This window comes from Cryptomeria japonica, chromosome 10 (assembly GCF_030272615.1).
Source record: "Cryptomeria japonica chromosome 10, Sugi_1.0, whole genome shotgun sequence".
Classification (NCBI taxonomy): domain Eukaryota; kingdom Viridiplantae; phylum Streptophyta; class Pinopsida; order Cupressales; family Cupressaceae; genus Cryptomeria; species Cryptomeria japonica.
Window position 1 is genome coordinate 392050781 of NC_081414.1, and position 21240 is coordinate 392072020.

Consider the following 21240-nt stretch of genomic DNA (forward strand, 5'->3'; position numbering starts at 1 on the left):
TCCCTTAGCGAAAAGAGAGAGAGAGGCTGTCAGAGGTTGCATTCTTTAGCTGAACAACTTGATTCTGCAAATTTTCAACCCTTTCCAGGTGTTAATGTTACATTGGTGGCAAGATAAACATCTACAATTTTCAGAAATATATGTTGTATCGTTGTTCTTATGATTTATGGTTTTGAACACACACACACACATGCATGCACACATGTACACACACATCCCCATACCCGCACCGAAGGAATTTTTTCTCTGTCGTACTGGGTAGCTATACCCATACACCCCTATCCAAACCAATAAATTAGGTTAAAAAACAAAGAAAGAGAACCAAAGTGAGAGGATGAGAAGAGAGCATCAAAACTACATCATTTGAGGTAAGTTTACCTTCCATTGTTTATTTGCACAAATCCTCATTTTTTTTTGTGTCTTTTAAAGTTTTAAACAGTTAGAGAGTTTCTTTTGGTTTTTACTTGCACTTAGATATGTGTTTCCAACAAAACGAAAAAAAACTGAGTAGCAATAAGGGGTGGGAAGGTAAAGATATTAGGATTCAAAAAAGAAGCCATAAGGTAAAGGGAGTTTCCACCTCTATTTGTCCTATCTCGAGGAAAGATACCTTTGTATCTATTTTATTTGAGGAACCTTAGGCTGTTGGGGGGACATGATAGAATAGATAGGGCCTTGGAAAGCAGGTAGTTGTGGGGTTTGGTTCATCTGGGCTCTAGCATCTGTAGACGGAGTTGTGATGCTCACCAATATTGGTTTATTCTTATGAATGTTTCACGTGCATAGAATGCTACAATTCCTTGTGTCTTTGCATTAGTCAATACATTTGCAGAGCATGGGTGGCTGAACAAACAAGTGCTCTACCATGCATTTGTGAAACCAAGATTGCTTTCAGAATTGTACTCACATACAGATCCACCCACCTACTACCTATAGGGTCCAAATCCTTGTTGCCCATTAGATTGAGTGGTAAGGCTATCCTTAATGAAGATTGATCAGGCACTGATTCGATAGGGAATGGATTACTCATTCTTTCTTCTTCAATTGATGACAAGTGTACGACAACTCCAAGCATCACACATCCATAAATGCCTTGACTATAGGTGGCACTAGCAAGATCTAATCAAGTGGTCTCGTGGTGGCAGTTGCTAGTAGATATGATTGAATTACTAGCTAAGTTGACTACTTCATCCACTACTACTTAATAGGAATAAGCAATTCCTTTAAAAACTAAAAGGGCTAGGTCTATATCTAGTTCATCATCTTGGTCTAACACATCACAGTAAGCTACTAAAGCAATTGGGTCATTGGTTGACTTTAGCTATAGAGACTAGTAGATGCGAATTTGACTATTACCTTGAGTTATTGTTAAAGCATGGTTGATTAGTAACAATGTGTGCTAGTGAAATACAAATAGATACATTGAATGAAGGTGTGTGAGGGATAGAAATAGATAAACCAACCGAGTAGAATGAAAGCGACATTGTATAGGTCATAATCAACTAGTTGACTACAAAACTAGAGTGAGAACTACAAATACATTGACTCCTTCCCTGGAGCAATAGCTTTCACTAATCCCCATTATAGAGTAGGGCTTTCTCTCGCTTCTACTAGCAAAGGAGGCGAGGGAAAAGAAGCATAGATTGAATGCCCATTATAGATTTGGAATCTCTCTTCCTCTATAGATAGTAGGGTGATGTAGTCCAGATATGGGGGTCTTATCAAACAACCTAAATCTAGCAACGTATAATAGAATTTCGATGCAACAACTTGTTTTAAATTTTATTTCAAACATGCAAACAACGGTCCTATTGTGACCTTTTAACACATGGCTGCATTACAAACAAGGACCCCCTCTCCTGCTTTCTGCATCTTGTTAGTTTAGGGTTTTGGCAGCGTGACTGGCAATTTTGAGCTTTCAATGTTCGAGTCTCTAGTTTTGAAATGTGATCATGCCTAATTGCTATTAGGGTTTTTGAAATTTTGTATAGGATCAAGTGTGTAAAATGTTACATGTTGTAGTGATCCTAGATTTTTGTCTAAGTGTAGACCTTTTGAGCGTAGATGTGTTTTAAACGTTCAAGTTGGTGATATTTTAGTGCCCAAGTATTTTAAGGTCCTTTGAGGGTTGTTTTCTTGCTCCTAGAAGGTTATTCACGTTAGATTTGCACTTTATCTCGATAAAATTCCTTTTGTCTCGCTCAAATTTGGGTAAATTTAGCTAAATCCTGATGCGTTTTAATGAAATTTGAAGTGTTTGGATGATTTTTAGTGGTTAAATTATTAAATTCTTGATGAAAATTTATGTTTTAAGGGTCTAAACGTCAAAATTCCTGATGGGAGGTGTTTTTCCCCCCACATATCCAATGACCCCTGATTTTCCCCCACTCAAAATCTTGATGGGATATGAATTTCCACTAGAGTTCCGATGGATCTTATTTTTCCCCCATTCAGTTTCCTGATGGAGGGTGATTTTCACCAGAGGGGTAAATTTTGACTAAGTGTTTGGAAATCCTCTTGTTGACCCATGTTTTTCCCTTGGGAGTGCAAATGGCTTTGAAATTCAAGATCCTGATGATGATCGATTTTCCACTAGAGCTATTCATGAGCAAATTCTGAGGATTTTTATGCAGATGACTATTCCTGATGAGGGGTGAATTTCCCCAAGTGCAATGAAATTTGATTTGGATAATTATCTAGATAGGGGTCGATTTTCCCCTAAGGTGATTTTTTGAGCTTAATGACTTAATGAAGTTGGAATTTTAATTCCAGATGGATGGCGATTTTCCCCTGGAGACATTTTTGTGCAAATGTGATTGATTTTGATTGGGATTTTTATCTGAATAAGGGGCGATTTTCCCCGAAGAGCAAATTTTAATAAGTTTTGATTGGGATTTTTTTCCCAATATGGGTCGATTTTACCCCAGGGGGTTTAAAATGAATTAAACTTCGAAAATTTTAATAAATCAGCCCCAAATATAATTGTTTTTGCAATTGTTGACGATTATTTAAAAATCAAAACAATTAATTAATGATTGGCAATGATCATTTAATGATTAGACACTTCTAGAAGCAAATCGATTTTCCCCAGGCAAGTATAAAATGCAAAGTTTTATCCCACATTGCTTGTGTGGTGAAAACAAGTTTAAAGGAGGCTGGCCAGCATTATAATATTATTATATTTGCTGATGGTGATGGTTAAGTTGCTGAGTTGGGTGATTTTCTCCAGCTAGGCGATTTTTTTTGTGTGGTGTCTTTTGACACCATTGGAGCTGAAGATTGTTTTGAAGATCAGTTTTATGCCCAATCAGACCTGGTCGATTTTTTTTTGGGAGCCATTGGAGCAAGTTGGGAAGGCGATTTTTATACTTGGGCGATTTTCCTTGGGTGGTGCCATTCTCCCTAGTTGGGCGATTTTGTTTGACAGAATTTTTCTTCCTTTTTTGGAGTGGAAGATTTGCATTTGGGAGGCACCATTATTGTTCCTTGCTGCAAATGTTCTCAGACCTGCGTTTCCTCCATAGCTGAAGCTGATCAGACCTCCATTGTTGGCTGAAAACACATTTTTCACCTACCAGCAATTTCATACTAAAACGATTTTGGCTAAGGACGGTTTTGGAGAGTTTTTTGAACATTTTCAGAGGTCGTCATTGATGTTGCAGGTCTGAAACACCATTGTTGCAGGCCGTCCTCAAACTTAACTCCATTTCCAGCCACCTTCTAAGCTGGGCGATTTCATTGGGAGAGCATTTTTTATGACAGTTTATGGTCATTTTCTGGGTTTATCATCATTGTTTGAGGTGCTGATAAGTCTGAAACTTCATTTTTCAGACTGAATTTCTTTTAACAGCCCTTCATTCATGCCCAAATTTGATTGTTTTGACCTTGGGAAGGTTATTTTCATCAAGTATTTGCATTCCACATGGCTGCAACATTATTTAAGTGACTAATTTTAAGTGTTGCAGGTTGTTTGCAGCCATTAGTGAGCTCGGAAATGTGTCTTCAGACATTTTTTTGAGTGAAAATCAGACTTTTCACACCTTTCTTAGCACATTTCCAGATTTGGTATACTACTATGACCTAGATTTTCGATGAATTTTCTGAGTATACTAATGTCTTCAGACTTAGTTAAGTCTGAAATTGATGATTTTTAGAGGTTTTATGAGGGTTTTGACTCTATGCTTATCAATTTATGTCCAATTTTCAGAATTCGTTAGAAATGTAGTTTAAATTCCCGATTTCCATTCCTACGAAGTGTTCAAATAATTAGAAATCAGAATTTATCTAATTCTGAAAATAGCTATCTGTTGACGTGTTTTTTATGACAGCGTCTAACACAGAATAAAGTTGCCAAATGGTCACTTCACTCTCTCTTGATCAAAGTACGATTGCATGCTAAGATTGCAAGAAGTTCAAACAATCGACTCCAAGGTTCCTTCAATGCGTGGACGTGACTCAGTTGGCGGATGTGATTGCTGGTAATCCAAGAGGCCTTACGTGTGCATCGTTCTTTCACTTCTTTGCTGTGGCTGGAACTCCATCATCGGATATGGCAATTCTGCGATGCTATTGCTTCGAATGGACTAAAATGAACTGAAAGTAAAAGGGAAAGGGATCAGAAGGATCTAAATTTATTCCTAAGGGCAGTGATAACAATGAATAGTGCTCTGGTGGACAAATTCCAAATAAACCAAGCTCTGCTTCGCCAAGATCAACTACAACTCTGCAAGAACCGGTGCAATCTTTTGGGGATGCTAGAGGATTTTCAAATCGAGAAAGTACATTTGAATACCCCAAAAACAATGCAATCCAAACGACCATCCACAATCGAACTTAGCACAAGTTTAGTGGCTCAGGCTAACTTTACACTGCAACTTACAATCAGCAAGATGCAAAAAGTATGAACCATGGAAATTCATCAAACACCATTACATTCTCCATTGAAATCAAAGCACTATACTACTTCTACTCTAAGTGAGGAAGGTGAAACCATGCAAGCTTTGAAAAAATAATTTAAGTGGACACCATCAGAGAACAATGTTTCACTGTTATTATCTCAAAACTTATCGCAACAATTTCATACAAAGCTCCCTCCCTTTTAAATGAGGGGGTCACCCCTTTATATAGGCCTCGGGCCATGATTACATGCAAACCCTAATTAGGGTTTTCCCTAAAAGATTCTCCACACATGATGCAACAAGGTGGGAATCTCCAATTAATAACCCATCATGCCCATAGACAATTAATTCAAAAGTACCCAAAATAGCATCCACTGCGCATTAAATGCACCACCTCCTTCAAATTCGTCCAACATGCATTGAATATTCATCCATGCAAAAATCACCCCAATATGTCATAAATGATCCATCATTTCCACATGCGGCGACTGCATGCAAAAGGAATCTGCCATAAATTCAACATGCAATGACCGGGTCGCCATTTGGTCAAATATTCCGGCAATGAATGCGCCACCATACTGCCATGCGTTCAATAGATCCTCGCCATGCAAATGGACTCTGTCGTCGTATATCCGCTCCTGCACATCTGGAATTGTTGGAGAGGGAAAACTCGATTCAGGAAGAATTTTCTTGAAGTGTCCTCAACTTTCCTTGCTTGAAGAAGGTTTTTCATCAATTCTGCACATTTCCTATTTTTTCGGAAAATTTCCAAATTAGGGTTCCACGGTCCACGAGAGAGAAAATTCTCCAACGAATCCAAATCTGTAAAACTTTTGAAATTTGGATGTGACTTGATGCTCGAGAATGGATTTTTTAAATTTTTCTCTGGAGGGGAAATTTCTTGTTTAGTTCGTCCCTGATTCCTTCCTTGCCTTAGAAATTTTATGTTCAATTCATCCTTGGGTGTATTTCTTCCTTGCTTGGAATTTTGTCCCGAAGGAAGGAATTTCCAATACTTAGCCAAATTTTCATCTTTCCTGGAATTCTGTCCTCAAGGAAGGAATTTCCAACACTTAGCCAAATTTTCACAATTCCAAGAATTCCGTCGTGAAGGAAGGAATTTCCAACACTTAACCAAATTTTCGTGTTTTTCAGGAACTCTGTCATGAAGGAACTTCCAACACTTAGTCAATTTTTCACCTTTCCTGGAATTATGTCCTGAAGGAAGGAATTTCCATTACTTTGTGAATTGTCCATGTCTCTTTTTCAACATCCATATTTTTTAGGGATCCTCCTAAAATTTAGGAGCCAGGTTCATTGGATGAAGAATTTCACCCCGATTTTGAATCTATAAAATTTTCCACATTTGGTCGGGCTTTGGTGTCTAAAAATAGGATAATCGAAAATTCGCCCTGAGGGGAATTCTGCTTTTTATTCCTCCTTGACTCCTTGGATTCCGTGCCTTAGGTAAAATTTCAATTTTTAGCTTGGGTGAAATTTTCACCATGCCAAGGATTCATGGATTTCCCTCCTGTGAATGCCTTCTTGAATTCAGTGCCCCAGCCTAGTCGTGGGCGCATTTTAGTCCTGTCCATGGATACATGGAATTTTCCTCCTGTGAATGTATTCTTGGTTTCAGCGCCCCAGCCCAGTCTTGGGCGCATTTTGGCCTTGTCCATGGACTAGTGGATTTTTCCACTTGTGAATGCATTTTTGAAATTAGCGCCCTTGCCCAGTCTTGGGCGCTTTTTGGCCCTGTCCATGGACTAGTGGATTTTTCCACTTGTGAATGCATTTTTGAAATTAGCACCCCAACCCAGTCTTGGGCGCATTTTCACCATGTTCATGGATTTTTCCATCATTTCAGGCTCTTCGTCAGGATATATATATGAAATATAACATTTCATATTGTCAGGATGTTTGAGAGTGGTTTCAAGTCCATAGGAATCATAATGCAAATTTTGGATTTTAGAAGATCTTCCAAATTATTCAGGCCATTTTCGGATTAGGATGACATTGGTGGATTGCTGTGAATTTTTGGACTTGGATGATTTTGCATGCTTTCCTCTTTTGGAATAGGAGTTCCAAACTTAACCATTTTTTTTTACCCAAATTGTCTGCCTTCTGACTCTTTTGGATTTAGAAATGGTCTTCAGGAATGTTCAGTCTTCAGAGATATTCAGCTTTCAGTGTTTTCCTGTGAAGAACTTGCCAAAAATAGATTTTTCCAAATAGTAAGTGTTTCAAAATGTCAAGGTTTGGGCAAAATAGGTCAGAAAAGCACTTACTAAAAATAGTAAGTTTAATTTTTGGCAAAATTAGACCAATCCGAGACTTAGTAAAATCCCTAAAAAATAGGAACTTTGTAAAAATAGAAAGTTGCTCCGTTTTGGCTCAAATTTTACTGGGAGGTTCCTTGAAGGGCCTGATTCCAGTTGTATGTTCAGTTTTTCCAAAACCCTAACAGAAACCCCTAAAATCTAGGACAGAAGGCAAAAACCCTAAAATTCACAAAACGAGTCCTAGACTTAGCCGAATTCGCTCAAACAAAAAGCAGATTTAATCAATATGACCCCCAAACACTTGCAAAGCAGAGAGATTGGCAAGACTGCTGCGAAAAGACCACAAAAACGCAAGCCAAAAAACCGGGAGGGCCTAAAAAGAAGGGGGTCCCCATTTGCAAAGGGGCGATGTGTGAAAACGTCACAACACTATCTAGATGATTTTTCCGAAGTTATTGACCTCCAACTTCGTACAGGTACCATGTCAAAATCCGAGATTGGAGTTTGGAAGGAGCAATTGAAGACTGTCCAAGAGGGATTCTATCCAGAATCCAAATTGTCATCTGGATGGAAGGAGATCACAGATACAAACATGCACTTCCTATTGGGCAAAGGATTTTAGGGACGAAGAACCAAATTCCCTCTCCTACCTATGCAAACATCATGAAGAGTGGTTTTATGGTGTTGCTGGATTTCCACAATCAATACAGTGCAACGAGTTGATCCTGGAGTGTGCAAGACATTACGATCCTCTCTCCCGAATGATCAAGACTCCCAAGGGCATGACCATTGCCTACCTTGCTGAGGACGCAATTGCCGAAGTGTTTGGAATTCCCTGCAGTGTAGACATGAAGGATATGACGAAGGATAAGTATGAGGCGAAGTATAAATCGAAGGTGGATGCATGCAAGACCATTGTAAACAAGGAGTGGATGATCAAGCCGAGGCCTCATCATTCCAAGGCACCCAAGACACTCACATGCACATATTTGAAGCAAGAATATTCTGATTTGGTTTTCCTATTGAACAGAGTGATGGGGATGCCACAAGGTGCATTATATGAAGGATGGATGTTCTATTTTATCCAGGATTGTCTGAGAGGAACAATGATCAATTGGTCAAAAATCTTTTGTGACAATCTGGATTTCTAGTTGAGAAATGTGGAGAGATCCAAGTCGTTTGCTATGACCTCTTACCTTGTGTATATGCTTGCACGATTTGTCACATACAAAGGATTAATATGCAAAGGTGAAGTCGGGAATGGACAAGGGCAATACAGAAGTTATGAATGCTATCCACAGTTGGGCATGTATAGAATTGAAGATTACAGGAGGGTGAATGATGCATTCACCATGTATATTATGAGGATGTTGCAAGGCGGAATTCACAGGAGGTTGTCCAAAGAGGCAACATAATTAATTGAACAATATGCATCATGGTACATGCAGTTTCCCACTTTCACATACCTAAGGATTCAGGGATTTCAATCCAAACCATACAGGCTTCCTAGGTATCCTACAAACATAATTGTTGGTGTTGGAAATAAGCCACACCCGAACCGACGATGGACTAGTCCAAGAGGGGCTAGTAGCTCAGTGGTAGAGCACTCCGACAGTGTTGGAAGGTCCTAGGTTTGAGTCCTAGCTGGTCCATGTCTCAACATGGTATCAGAGCCACGGTGAAAGATGATCATGATAAGATTACCTAAAACTTCTAAGTATTCTCTCCTCTCTCTCCATCGAGCAGTATCTCTAAGTCTCGAAAATGGTGAACGGTCTTAAAGTCGAAGATAGGCTTGAAGGCGCATCTAACTTCACCTCATGGAAGTTTAGAGTGCTCATTGCACTTGAAGAAAATGATCTTCTTCAATTCGTGGAGGAATAGGATTTATCCGAACCTGAAGATCATGAGGAGAAGCTTCAATTCAAGAAAAATGCCATCAAAGCAAAGAAGATATTAATCGACTTCGTGAGGGATCACTTGGTGCCTCTCATATCCAAGATGACAACTGCAAGAGATATGTTCAAAACCTTGGAAGATTTATATGAGATTAACAACGTGAGTAGGGCTCTTGCCCTGAGGTAGCAACTCCACCAAGTGAAGATGACAAAAGGAGATTCAGTCATCACCTACTTCATGACAATTTCAGAATTGAGAGATCAAGTAAGCGCAATTGGGGATCAAGTGATTGACAAAGACCTTGTCATGCTAGCCTTGAATGGCCTACCTCATTCATGGGAGCCATTTATCCAAAGCATAAGTGGAAGATCCAAACTACCCAAGTTTGATCGTCTCCGTGTAGATTGTATTCAAGAAGATTGAAGATTGACTGCTAGAGGAATTATCAAGAGTTCTCAAAATGAAGATACTCATGTTCTTGCCACTCAATCTACCAAGAAACGTAAGTATTGGAAGTAGGGCAACTTCAAAAAGAATAGAGATTTCAAATCAGATTCTGCACTTGATTCTAGGAAGAGGAAGAAAGATCTCTCTTGCATCCAATGTTTTAGGTGTGACAAGTTTGGTCAATTTGCAAAGGATTGGTTTTACAAGACCTAGTCATCAAGGAGCAAACATCAATCAAGTCTCATCTCAGAAAGAGGTTGAAGATAACTCCAATGGTTTTCTTTTCATATCAGCATTATCAAGCAATGTTCCTACGGACAGTGATACATGGTTAATTGATAGTGGAGCCGCTCGACATATCACCAGTCATCGGGAGAACCTTTCTGATCTAGTGGAGAAAGAGTCACATCTCCAAGTTATTATTGGGGATGATGCACGCTATGCTGTAAGAGGAGTTGGTGCTACATCTCTAAACCTTGAATCTAGAGTTTCTCTACACTAAGTGATGTATTGTTCGTGCCAGGGATCAAGAGAAACCTTGTGTCTATTTCAGCCTTGGAGGATAAGGGCTATCAAATTGCATTTTCTGAAGGAAAGCAAGAACTCCAGCATCAAGACTGCTCGTGTGATCGGAAATCGACATGAGAGTTTATACAAACTCTCCACTCTCACTGTTCAAGCTCTTATTCATGATTCTTCCAGTTCCAGCGAACTCTGGCACAAAAGACTTGGACATCTTCACTTCAAGGCTCTTCCATCATTGGAGAAGATGGTAAAAGGTATTTCTAAACTTATTCATGTAAATGATGGTACTTCTAAAGGTTGTGCTATGGGCAAAAATATTAGAAGTCCTTTTCATAGCAGTGAAAGTAGGTCTAAAGAAATACTAGATCTTGTACATTCAGATTTATGTGGTCCAATGTCAATTCCATCCCTAAGTGGATGTTTGTATTATGTAACTTTTATAGATGACTACTCTAGGAAGACTTGGATTTATTTCTTAAGGTCTAAAGAGTCTGATGAAGTCCTAGGTAGGTTTAAAGGGTTTAAAGCTCTTGTAGAAAATTTATCTGGAAAGAAAATTAAAATTTTAAGGTCTGATAATGGAGGTGAGTACACCTCGGGTAGCTTTTGTGATCTTTGTATTGAGGCAGGGATCAAGAGGGAGTTCTGCGTTCCTTACAAGCCTCAACAAATTGGGGTTGTTGAAAGGAAGAACAAATCTATTGTTGAAGCTGCAAAAGCTATGATTCATGATCAAGACCTTCAGATTTTTCTATGGGCAGACGCCTCTAGAACAACAACAGTGTATGTTTAGAATAGATGTCTTCATCGGATATTACAAAATATGACTCCTGAAGAAGCCTTTTCAGGTATCAAGCTTGATATCAGCCACCTGAGAATATTTGGTTGTCTTGTGTATGTTCATATTCCCAAGGACAAGAGAACCAAGTTGGAGCCTTCTGGCAAGAGAGGAATATTTGTGGGCTACAATGAAACCTCCAAAGCCTACCGTATTTACATTCCTGGTCAGAAGCAAATAGAAGTTAGCAGGGATGTCACATTTGAGGAAGATGTTGCATTCAAGAAATCAAAGGGCTCATGCATGAAGATAGATGATGAGACCCCTCAAGACATGGATGTTGATCATGCTCCTGAGATTCAAAGGGAGACTACAAAACCTGATATGAGTAATGACCCAATTGAACCTTTGGATCCCACTGATGGGCCTAGAGATATTGTTGTGTCTCGAAAGAGACCTCTTTGGGCACGAAACACTATGCAGGAAGCATAACAGTTTGCCGCTCCTAGAGGCACATTCAGAGAAAGCAAAAGACCACAAAGATTTTTTGGTTATGTTGCATTAATGTGTAATCTTATTGACTCTGAACCTTATAGTGTAGAGGAAGCCGCAAAACATTAAGTTTGGAAAGTGCAATGGATGAGGAGTATCAATCCATTCTCAAGAACAATGTGTGGGATATCGTGCCTAGACCAAAAGGGAAGTCTGTTGTATCTTCCAAGTGGTTGTACAAGATAAAACAGGCAACCTAAGGGGTTTGTGATTCATGGGAAAGAGTCTCATGTGTGTATATTGAAGAAAGCCCTATATGGTCTTAAACAGGGTCCTCGGGCTTGGTATGAAAGATTTGACAGATACTTAGTGGGTTTGGGTTTTTGCAAGAATGATGCTGATCCAAACCTTTACTTCAAGGTATTCAATGGTGATATGTTGATCTTGGTACTTTATGTTGATGACCTATTTGTTACCAAAGAAGATCATCTCACTGATAGATGTAAGGAGATGACTTTTGAATTTGAGATGGACTTAGGACTCATGCACTTCTTTCTAGGGTTGGAAGTTTGGCAGAGGCCCAATGGGATTATCCTAAGTCAAGGAAAATACACCATTGATATCTTGAAGAGATTTGGAATGACAGATTGTAAATCTATTTCCACACCAATGGAAACTAACTTGAAGAAATTGAGGGAAGCTGCAACTAGTTCAGATCTTGTGTACCCTACTATGTATAGGCAATTGATTGGGTCCTTGATGTATCTAGTTAACACTAGACCAGATATTTGCTATGCAATGAGTGCACTTAGCCAGTTCGTGAGTGAACCTAGATAGATACATCTAGTTGCAGCCAAGCATATCTTAAGATACTTGCATGACACAGTTGGATATGCTTTGAAATACTCTTCCAATGTGGACCTGATTCTTGAAGGATATTCTGATTCTGATTGGGCAGGGATTGTTACTGATCAGAAGAGCCCTCTGGTTGTTGTTTTAGCTTGGGATTTGCTATGATTTCTTGGTGTAGCAGGAAGCAGTCTTTAGTAGCTCTGAGCACTGCAGAGGCAGAATACATTGCAGCATGTGTGGCAACTCGCGAAGCAGTGTGGCTTCGTAAGCTCCTTGCAGGATTGTTTGGACAATCATTGGAGCCTACTACCATACATTGTGATAACCAAAGTTGTGTGAAGCTCTCAGTCAATTCAGTATTTCATGATAGAACGAAGCATGTAGAGATTCAGTATCACTATATCAGAGATATGGTACAAAGGAATGTTGTTTAGTTGAGATAGATTTGTACTGAGGAACAAACGGCTGACATTTTCACCAAGCCTCTTGCGAAAGTGAAATTTGTGCATTTTCGTGGAGAATGAAGCCCTTGTTGAGAGGGAGTCTCAGCATCAGTGATTACTTGATATGTATTATAATGCATTCTTCTCCGTGAGAGAAGTTTGAGGTGCAAGCCCTTGTCATGCATTCTTCTCTGTGAGAGAAGTTTGAGGTATCAACCCTTGTTGAGCGTTCTTCTCTCTAAGAGAAGTTTGAGGTATTTGCCCTTGTTATGCATTCTTCTATGAGAGAAGTTTGAGGTATCAGCCCTTGTTGTGCATTCTTCTCTATGAGAGAAGTTTGAGGTTTCAACTCTTGTTCCACCCTTTGCGAGTAGGTATGGTGGATGTCATGTGAAAGGCTCCATGACTTAGCACTTGTGTTTATTCACCCTCTGGGACTAGCCATGGTGGATGTCACTTTGTGACTCAGATATTGAGAAGGATTCCTCCCTAGCTAAGAGGGAGTGTTGATGGATAGCGTTAGTTCGATCCTCAGAATGTTGGTGTTGGAAATAAGCCACACCCGAACTGACGATGGACTGGTCCAAGAGGGGCCAGTAGCTCAGTGGTAGAGCACTCCAACAACATTGGAAGGTCCTAGGTTCGAGTCCTAGCTGGTCCATGTCTCAACATGGTATCAGAGCCAAGTCCAGGCTAGGAGCCCCAAGATCACGAGAGGTGTGGCTTAAGGGGTGGTGTTGGTGTTGGAAATAAGCCATACCCGGATCGACGAGGGAGTGGTCCAAGAGGGGCCAGTAGCTCAGTGGTAGAGCACTCCAACAGCGTTGGAAGGTCCTAGGTTCGAGTCCTAGCTGGTCCATGTCTCAACAAGAATGATCCTATTGGAAGTGGTGAGACAACTTCTGGAATATGATTTCATCCAAAAGGAAAAGCATAGAATTGGGATGATTTTTCCTATTTCCATAGGAAAAACATTGGAAGTATGACAATCCGCTGCTGTAGCTAGTACGGTGATTGAAGAGCTTGCATTTTATTGCCTTGGGACATACATGAAAAGAGAAAGATTTTATCTGCACAAAAAGGTTGGAAGGATTAGAGGAGATAGAGTCATACACAAGAAGGACATTGAAGATTATTGGGCCAATCTGATGGACGAGCAAGTAGTGAAGAGAAGAATGTGGTCCAGGATGTCTGTGGATTTCATGAGAAAGTGTGAACTCTTTCTCATTCCTGATCAATTATTGGATGATAAGGATCATACTCATCCACAATATGAAAATGAAATGAAGAGGTCTATGCTATTGCCTAGTTGGTCTAAGCCAGAAGCGCCAGATTTGAATGAATTGATGAGAGAAGTCATGAGTTTCTCCAGAGAATGGGTAGACAAGCAAATGAACAGATTAGTAGATATGGGTGTTATCTTCACATATGAGAAGATGAAACAGGAGGAGTATTCTTCCGAAGAAGATCAGAGAACAGTTAGTGATATAAGGATTCATGTAGATGAAGAGAGTCAAGATCCAAAGCAAAGGAAGAATACACTAGGAGAAACTAGGGCTAAGGGGAAGAAGATTGAAGATGCAAAGAAGAAGCAAAAGCCTAATGTTCCTTTGTCTCCCCTCAGTTTCTCATCAATCAAGGAGATTTAAATGCTGGAATAGAATGGAGAATTTGAACAATGTTCCAACACAGTGATTATACCAGATAATACTTAGGAGTTGCATGCCAAAGCCACATCTGCACCACCTAATGAAGATGATGAATAGCCGAGGTCTCCCAATGTCCTTTTGGAGGTTAGCTTGGGTAAGAACGTGTATGATTTGACAAAGGACAATGATGATGATGGTGATGTTATCTCGACATTGAAGGAACTTGATCGAGAGATGTGTCTTGATGATGGGATGGAGATGACTGCTATTCTCGATTGGCTAATGAAGAGGATGGAGAAAAGTAAGAAGATGATAGAGGCGCGGCCAATTAATGATATTGATGACTACCTAGCTAGGAGCAATCAAGAGAAAGAGCCTAGGAGGGTTGAGATACTTTCACACATAGCTAGAGATGAGACTCGAATGCGGATTGCGCAGGTGGCCGTCCCCATTGGTGATGTGACTATGGATGCGGTTTCTCCTATGGATTTCCAGATCACTTCGGTTACCCTTGTATGAACTACAAAAGAGCAAGAGTTCCAAGAACTCAATGATACAGTTCAGGTGATCAATGTAAGGGTGGATAGGGAGATTGAGGAAAAAGAGAAGTATAAAGAAGAGAATATTAGACTTAGAGAGTATATTGTAGGGATAAGGCGCGAGAATCTTGCCTTTGTTTCCCCTATCACAGTTGATCGTGGACTTCATATTGATTACGAGGCAGCGAGGGCTACACTCTCAGAATTGGGAAGAAACAGGCAGATGATTTCCTTGCTCAATTTGTTCAAGCATTTGAGAGGACAACAACACTCATATTCAGGATACAGTATTTGGAGGGAGTTTGGGATGAATTCTAGCCTATTTAGGAGAAGACTATTCCCCGCCTCAGAGTTTTGAAGAGGATTCCTATGTCCACATTGATTAGGGAGGGAGTTGAGCATGATGGAGATAGATATGATTTCCATGGTTGGTATTGTCCATTGGCCATGAAGAAATCCACTTATGAGCACGCACGCAATGATTGTGTAGAGATGGAAGGATCAATTCAAGAGATACAGTCAAAGATCCTTACATCTATTGAAGAGTTATTGGGAGTAGATGTCAGTGATGCAAGCGGTCTACACTTAGCAGAGTTGAGAGAAAAAATGAAGTTCATGTACTTCAATTAGTTGGATTCTTTGAAGAAGAATCAGATGCATGATTTGGTTTCCTTGCTGATTCATGTCCATAATTCGCAGAAGCTTATGCCAGATTGGGAGAACACTTTAGATGCTTGTTCCAATGCGTTGGATGTGATTGACTGTGCAGGAGGATGTTTTGCCTAGCATTTCCATGGAGGAGTTAGATTCTGTATTGGCTAGATTCCTAGAATATGCTGTGAGAGAAAGAGATGCAGGCTGAAATCTTCTAGAAGATTCCTTACTTGATGACTAGGCGTCTTTCTATTGGGCCAGATGTTGGTGGCTCCATTTTTTATGTAAACCCTAATTATGGCAACTTTAGGGCTTTGTTGGCATGATCTTGGCCATTCATTTCTTTTGAGGCTCTATATAAACCCCATTGCCTCTCATTTGTAAGAGAGATTTTTGAGAATTGTTGGTTATATGCTACAAATTTGAATACAAGTCATTGTTCGAATTGATGGTGATTTTGTTTAAGTGTTTCATGCATTTGTGGTTCTCATTGCCTCCAAATTAGATTAGAACTTTAGATTTAGAATATGCTTTCAAGTATTGTTAGATTGAATGAATTTTTTTTGTAATGTCCCTACTAGTTAGAGATCACTGACTTGCAAAATAGACTATTAGAATGCAACAAATATACATATAACTAATCTAATTTGCAATTAAACTTCAATTATTTAATCAAAACCAATCTCAATTCTTATTTAATAAAAAGGATACGAGTGTGGCACTGGGACATGTCCTTAGGCGGTTGTAATGCTTGCCGTCTTGGAACCCATCTTGGTTCCAAGCCATACCAGGAAATCGAAGGATAATTTGATTCCTGTCTTGGATGTAACGTCTTACGTCCAAGCCCACCAAGGAAGACCATCATATATGATCAATTCCTTGCCTTGGATGATGCATCTCATCATCCAAGTCTACCAGAGAGGACTGGCCAGATCCGTCTCTTCTTGGATGACCCTTTGTCACCCAAGCCATAACATATATGCATATAGATACTCAGTATATACTGCCTACCAGGGATTATCATAATCCCTGAATTAGGCTAAGGGAATTTCCTCCCAATAGCCTCCATCACATAGCCACATTATTCATATAACATTCTACATTTCATTATCATTTTTTACATATTCTTTAATTTCCATTATTGATCCTATATACATATAAATATTCTACATACATTCATATATCCTTTGCTACATATACATGAGATAATATCATTATCCTACTATAACTCTGTCAAAGAGATTGGTATACTATTCATACGACAGAACCATCATAAATATATGTGTGTGTGTGGCACACATGTCCACACACATATATATCCTTGTGGCGTGTAAATCAACCGCTTACCTGTTTCGCAGCGTGTAAATTATCTGATGTATTCCATTGTCTTCGTATAATTCCCTTCTTATATCATATTCAGTTCTATTATTGAAAACCATCCATTATATTCATAATAATATGTATATTTATAATTTATGCTTTTTTTTTTAAATATATAAACATAATCTTATTGATATTATGTCAAGTATGTATGTATGTATATGTATGTATGTATATGTTGTTACAGCGCTTATTATGTTTGCACGGAAAATTCATACTCAAACTGCGATATCTAGACGAAACTGCTGGGTATTGAGATCTTATGAAATGTCAGATCTGAATCCTTCCATCCCTCCTCTTGGACGTTAGAATGGTTTCTTATACATCTTCTTCTGTGTTGGAGGATCATGCCCCTTTCCCTACAGTCATGTTATTTGTGAAGAGACACTTTTCTATAATTAATTGCTGCCCTTTCATAATCCATGTTTAATCATTATTGAACCAATTTACTTAATCCTTGGAATTAATTAATAGTTTGTGAACAAGATTGTTGCACCCTTAAATATTAGGCAAACCCGATATGAGTTAGGTGATTGCAACCCTGATATGCGTTGGACGATTGAACCATAATGTTTGATTTCATGAAATTGTGATGTCTTACTTTGTAAGACGATTTCATTGCCTGGATTGGTTCGCTGATTATGTACCATAATGTTGATAGTTTGAATTGTCTATTACTTCTGTTCCTAGTGATAGTTCGAGAGGGGATACTTTAGTTATAGAGCTCTCCAAGTCTTGTGTATGTGATGATCCAATTCCGATTTCAAATGACAACTTGAATGCTTTCCAACACTGTAATATATTCATCTGTATCTTGAGATTATGCATCGATAGTACTTAGTCGATACTAATTGTTATTTAGACTGGGTAATTCTTATTAGTCATTGTCCACATTGAATATATAAATTATGTATTTATTATTTTAAATATATAAATTGTGTTTATAATATAATATTAATTTATTTTTATTTGAATATTTCAAACATTAATAAATATTAATTAAATAATAATATTTAAGAAATAAATAGATTTCAAATAATCATTCTTTGGTAATTATTATATTAATTAATAATAATAATTGCTTCATTTAGGATATATAATGATCAAGGAGGGGACATGACAAATTTGTTGAATGCTTTTGTGTGGAATCCATTTAGTCCATACCACTAATCTCTTGCTGATTGTAAGTGTGCCTTGCGTGGTCAACTGGAATTTTATGTGTGCTTAACTTCAATCGTTATACGCCCATTGTCATGCATTAACTTGAATGGTATCAATGTTTGATGTTAATGATTTGAACATATATGAGATATACCTTAGATGATTGCACTAAGCTTGTGTCAAATTGTTCGATTTGATGATGAGACTTTGCCTAGTAGGATTCTAGTGAATCATTCACCCCTTTTCTTGCATTCTAGGCTTTAGAATGGAACTCCTAAACCCTATTCCTTTTGACCCCTTTGTTTTTGAAATCCTTGTTAGATTAGATCAAGAGCTGAATTGCAAAATCCTAAGTCATCAACATTCCTATTCCAAATCTGATTAATGAAAATTCTCCATATTGAACAACTACGTAACTCCCCAAGTGAAAACAGCAATTCACATCAACCATTGAGTTACTCACATGTCAAGAACTGACCGTAGAAACCTTGGAATTATCATATGAACTTCTAGTGAGCTTAGCATACAAGGTGATTTTGTTCAAGAGAGAGTAAAATACTTTGGTATTTTATTCTGTGTTCGTATGTGCGTAAAATACACATCAACAGGTCCCTAGAAGTACAATTCAACATCAATTTCAATAAAAATATCCTTCTCAAACTTCCAAAAAGCTCTCTAAAGAACTCCACAACTCTCTTTTATGCTTTAGGCTCAGATGAAGTTAAATTGTTGCAAAATTTACAGTTACAAGTAATTGAATTTTTGTGCAAAGAAGAAAATCTAGTTCAATTAGGAAATTTTGCAGGTCCAGTTTGTTGATAGGTTTCTGCAAACATCTAGTTCAAGCATGAAACTCCACAAGTCTGGTTCGCCAACGATATCCCACAAATTTCCACTTTTGTGGAGGTCCAGTGTCCATCTGAATGGAATTGTTACAACTTGTTCTTAAGTCAGGCTCACTTGAAAAATCTCGCACTTTGTACATCACTAACATCATCATTTGTCTCCTTGTGGAAGCCTGACATCCATCCAAACAAGATTGTTATAATTTGTTCAATAGTCAAGCTCACTTAGAAAACCCTGCATTTTGTAACTAGCTGACATCATCATTAAATCATTTTTGTTCTTTTGTGGAAGTTCCTTTTCTTGTCAAATATAACCTTTATAATTTTATTCGATACACATCCAATTCAGTTGCATTTGTTTGCAGATCATACAATTCTGACATCATCATTTGTTGATGTCATGCTGATGTCATCATTTGCCAAGTGACCTTTCCCTGATGTTGGCATCATGCCATGTCACATTGACATCATCTGTTTGTGTCATGCTGATGTCACCATCAGAACTATTCATTCAAACCAACTATCAAAACTTAAAAGTTTAGATCACTTGATTTTGTGTGCAAATCCAGTTGGCCCTGGCGTTCTCGCAAAGCATTGTAAGTGTTCATGTGAATGGGTTATCTATACTTAAAAATTCAGTTGACTTCATTTTGCCCGCAAATCCAGTTGGGCCTGACGTTCCCACAAAGCATTGAAACTGTTCATCTAAATCGGTTATCTAAACTCAAAAGTTTAGTTCACTTGATTTTGCCTGCAAATCTAGTTGGGCTTGACATTCCTAGGAGGAATCAGAATTTTTCATTTGAATCCGTTAATCCGTTAAAGTTTAGTTCACTTTTACTTTCCTACAAATCCAAATGATCTTGAACTTCCCACAAAACAGCTGAATGTAGAAAGTTGACTTAGAACCTGTTGTGAGGAAACCACTTAGAAACGGTTGTAAAGATACCCAATTCCACATCAAAGTTCCACAAGTTCGCTTACAAACTAAAAGCCCACATTCTCATAGCTTAACTGATTTTCATACATTCTTCACCAAATTGGAACTACATGTACCCATTAAGCCCTTGTATAATGTGATGTCATTATTTGACCAATTTGAATCCAAAAAATCTCTTGAAGCAACTACCAAAAATCAATTGAGACACAAAAAGCTAAACCTAAAATGAAAAGAAAACCTGAAACATTTTTGATTGATGCAAGATTGCTCATAGACTTGGATGCTCTTGCGTCAGACACATTTGATGAGTGAAATGTTCCATGAGTTTGAAACTCATGAACATTTGAAGGTGCTTGGGATGGCAATCTCATGCTTCTCTTTAATCCATACTTCTTCCTTATTCTTTTGATCTCTCTCCTTCACTGCATGTTAAATTTTTCTAACTCCACCCTTTCTTCCTTTTCCTTTCTCCTTTTGTTGTCCTCTATCTTCACCTTGCAGGTTATCCCTACTCTTTTGTCCTTCACAACAATTATGCAAATATATTCCATATACTCCATGAAAAAATATTAGTTTATCAACCTGTGGTCTTTGCTTCTCCTCTTTGGAATCAACACGTACCTAGATGTGATCACTTGTGTTCTTTGCACCTGCTTCACTTCTTTAGGCAGCTGATCCACAAAATCAACATTGCTGTCTTTTATCATGATTGTATTTCTGTTTTCAAGAACTTCCTTTCGGCAGATCTCAACCTCCTTTGTCCCCCTTATCTCCTCTTTCTGTGAACTGAAACAAACTATAGGAATTCTGTCCTTCACTTCCTTTACTTTTTCTTTTAATAAACTTAAAATATATTTATGTCCATCCTTTGCAATAATATACAAATTCTTTCTACCATCATAGATAGCCTCTCTCTCAAACTGCCAAGGTATCCCCAACAAAACATGACATGTATTCAATGACATTACATAAAACTCCATCTTTGTATGACCCAATAAAAAAATTCAGTAAACACTGCACTTTCACCACCAATTCATGTTCTTTTTGCAGCCAAGTAACCTTATATGGATAAATTTGTTTACTCTTTTTCAAACTTAGCTTTTCTACCATTTTCTTGAAGACTAGGTTATCAATATTACCAATGTTTTTTATTACTTTTCAACACTTACCTCTAGATTTGCATACAGTTAGAAAAAGGTTTCCTTGAGATGGTCCATCCTCCTCCATGGTTGGTTTCACTAACTCTCTTTTGAACTTAAGAGATTCTCCTTCCTCGGGTTCTTCCACCTGTTTTGGTGATGCTAGACTTTCTTCATCCTCATCATCGTGTGATTTCTAGCCACACTCCTACTATTTTCTTGTTGTAATTGTGGGCACTCATAAGCTCTATGACCAACTTCTCCCTACCTATAATATGTTCTAGAGAACCCATTGCTGCCGTTGCCACATCCTCTTG

At 38.4% G+C, this 21240-nt stretch overlaps 1 protein-coding gene and 1 non-coding gene across 4 annotated transcripts in view; both read left to right on the forward strand.

Annotated features, from left to right (window-relative positions):
• LOC131038546 (DEAD-box ATP-dependent RNA helicase 16) overlaps positions 1 to 21240 on the forward strand; it is a 156055-nt gene that overhangs the window by 113927 nt on the left and 20888 nt on the right. The window lies entirely within an intron of this gene.
• TRNAV-AAC (transfer RNA valine (anticodon AAC)) lies at positions 13207 to 13277 on the forward strand. Its single transcript has one exon. It is a non-coding gene; the product is annotated as a tRNA-Val (tRNA).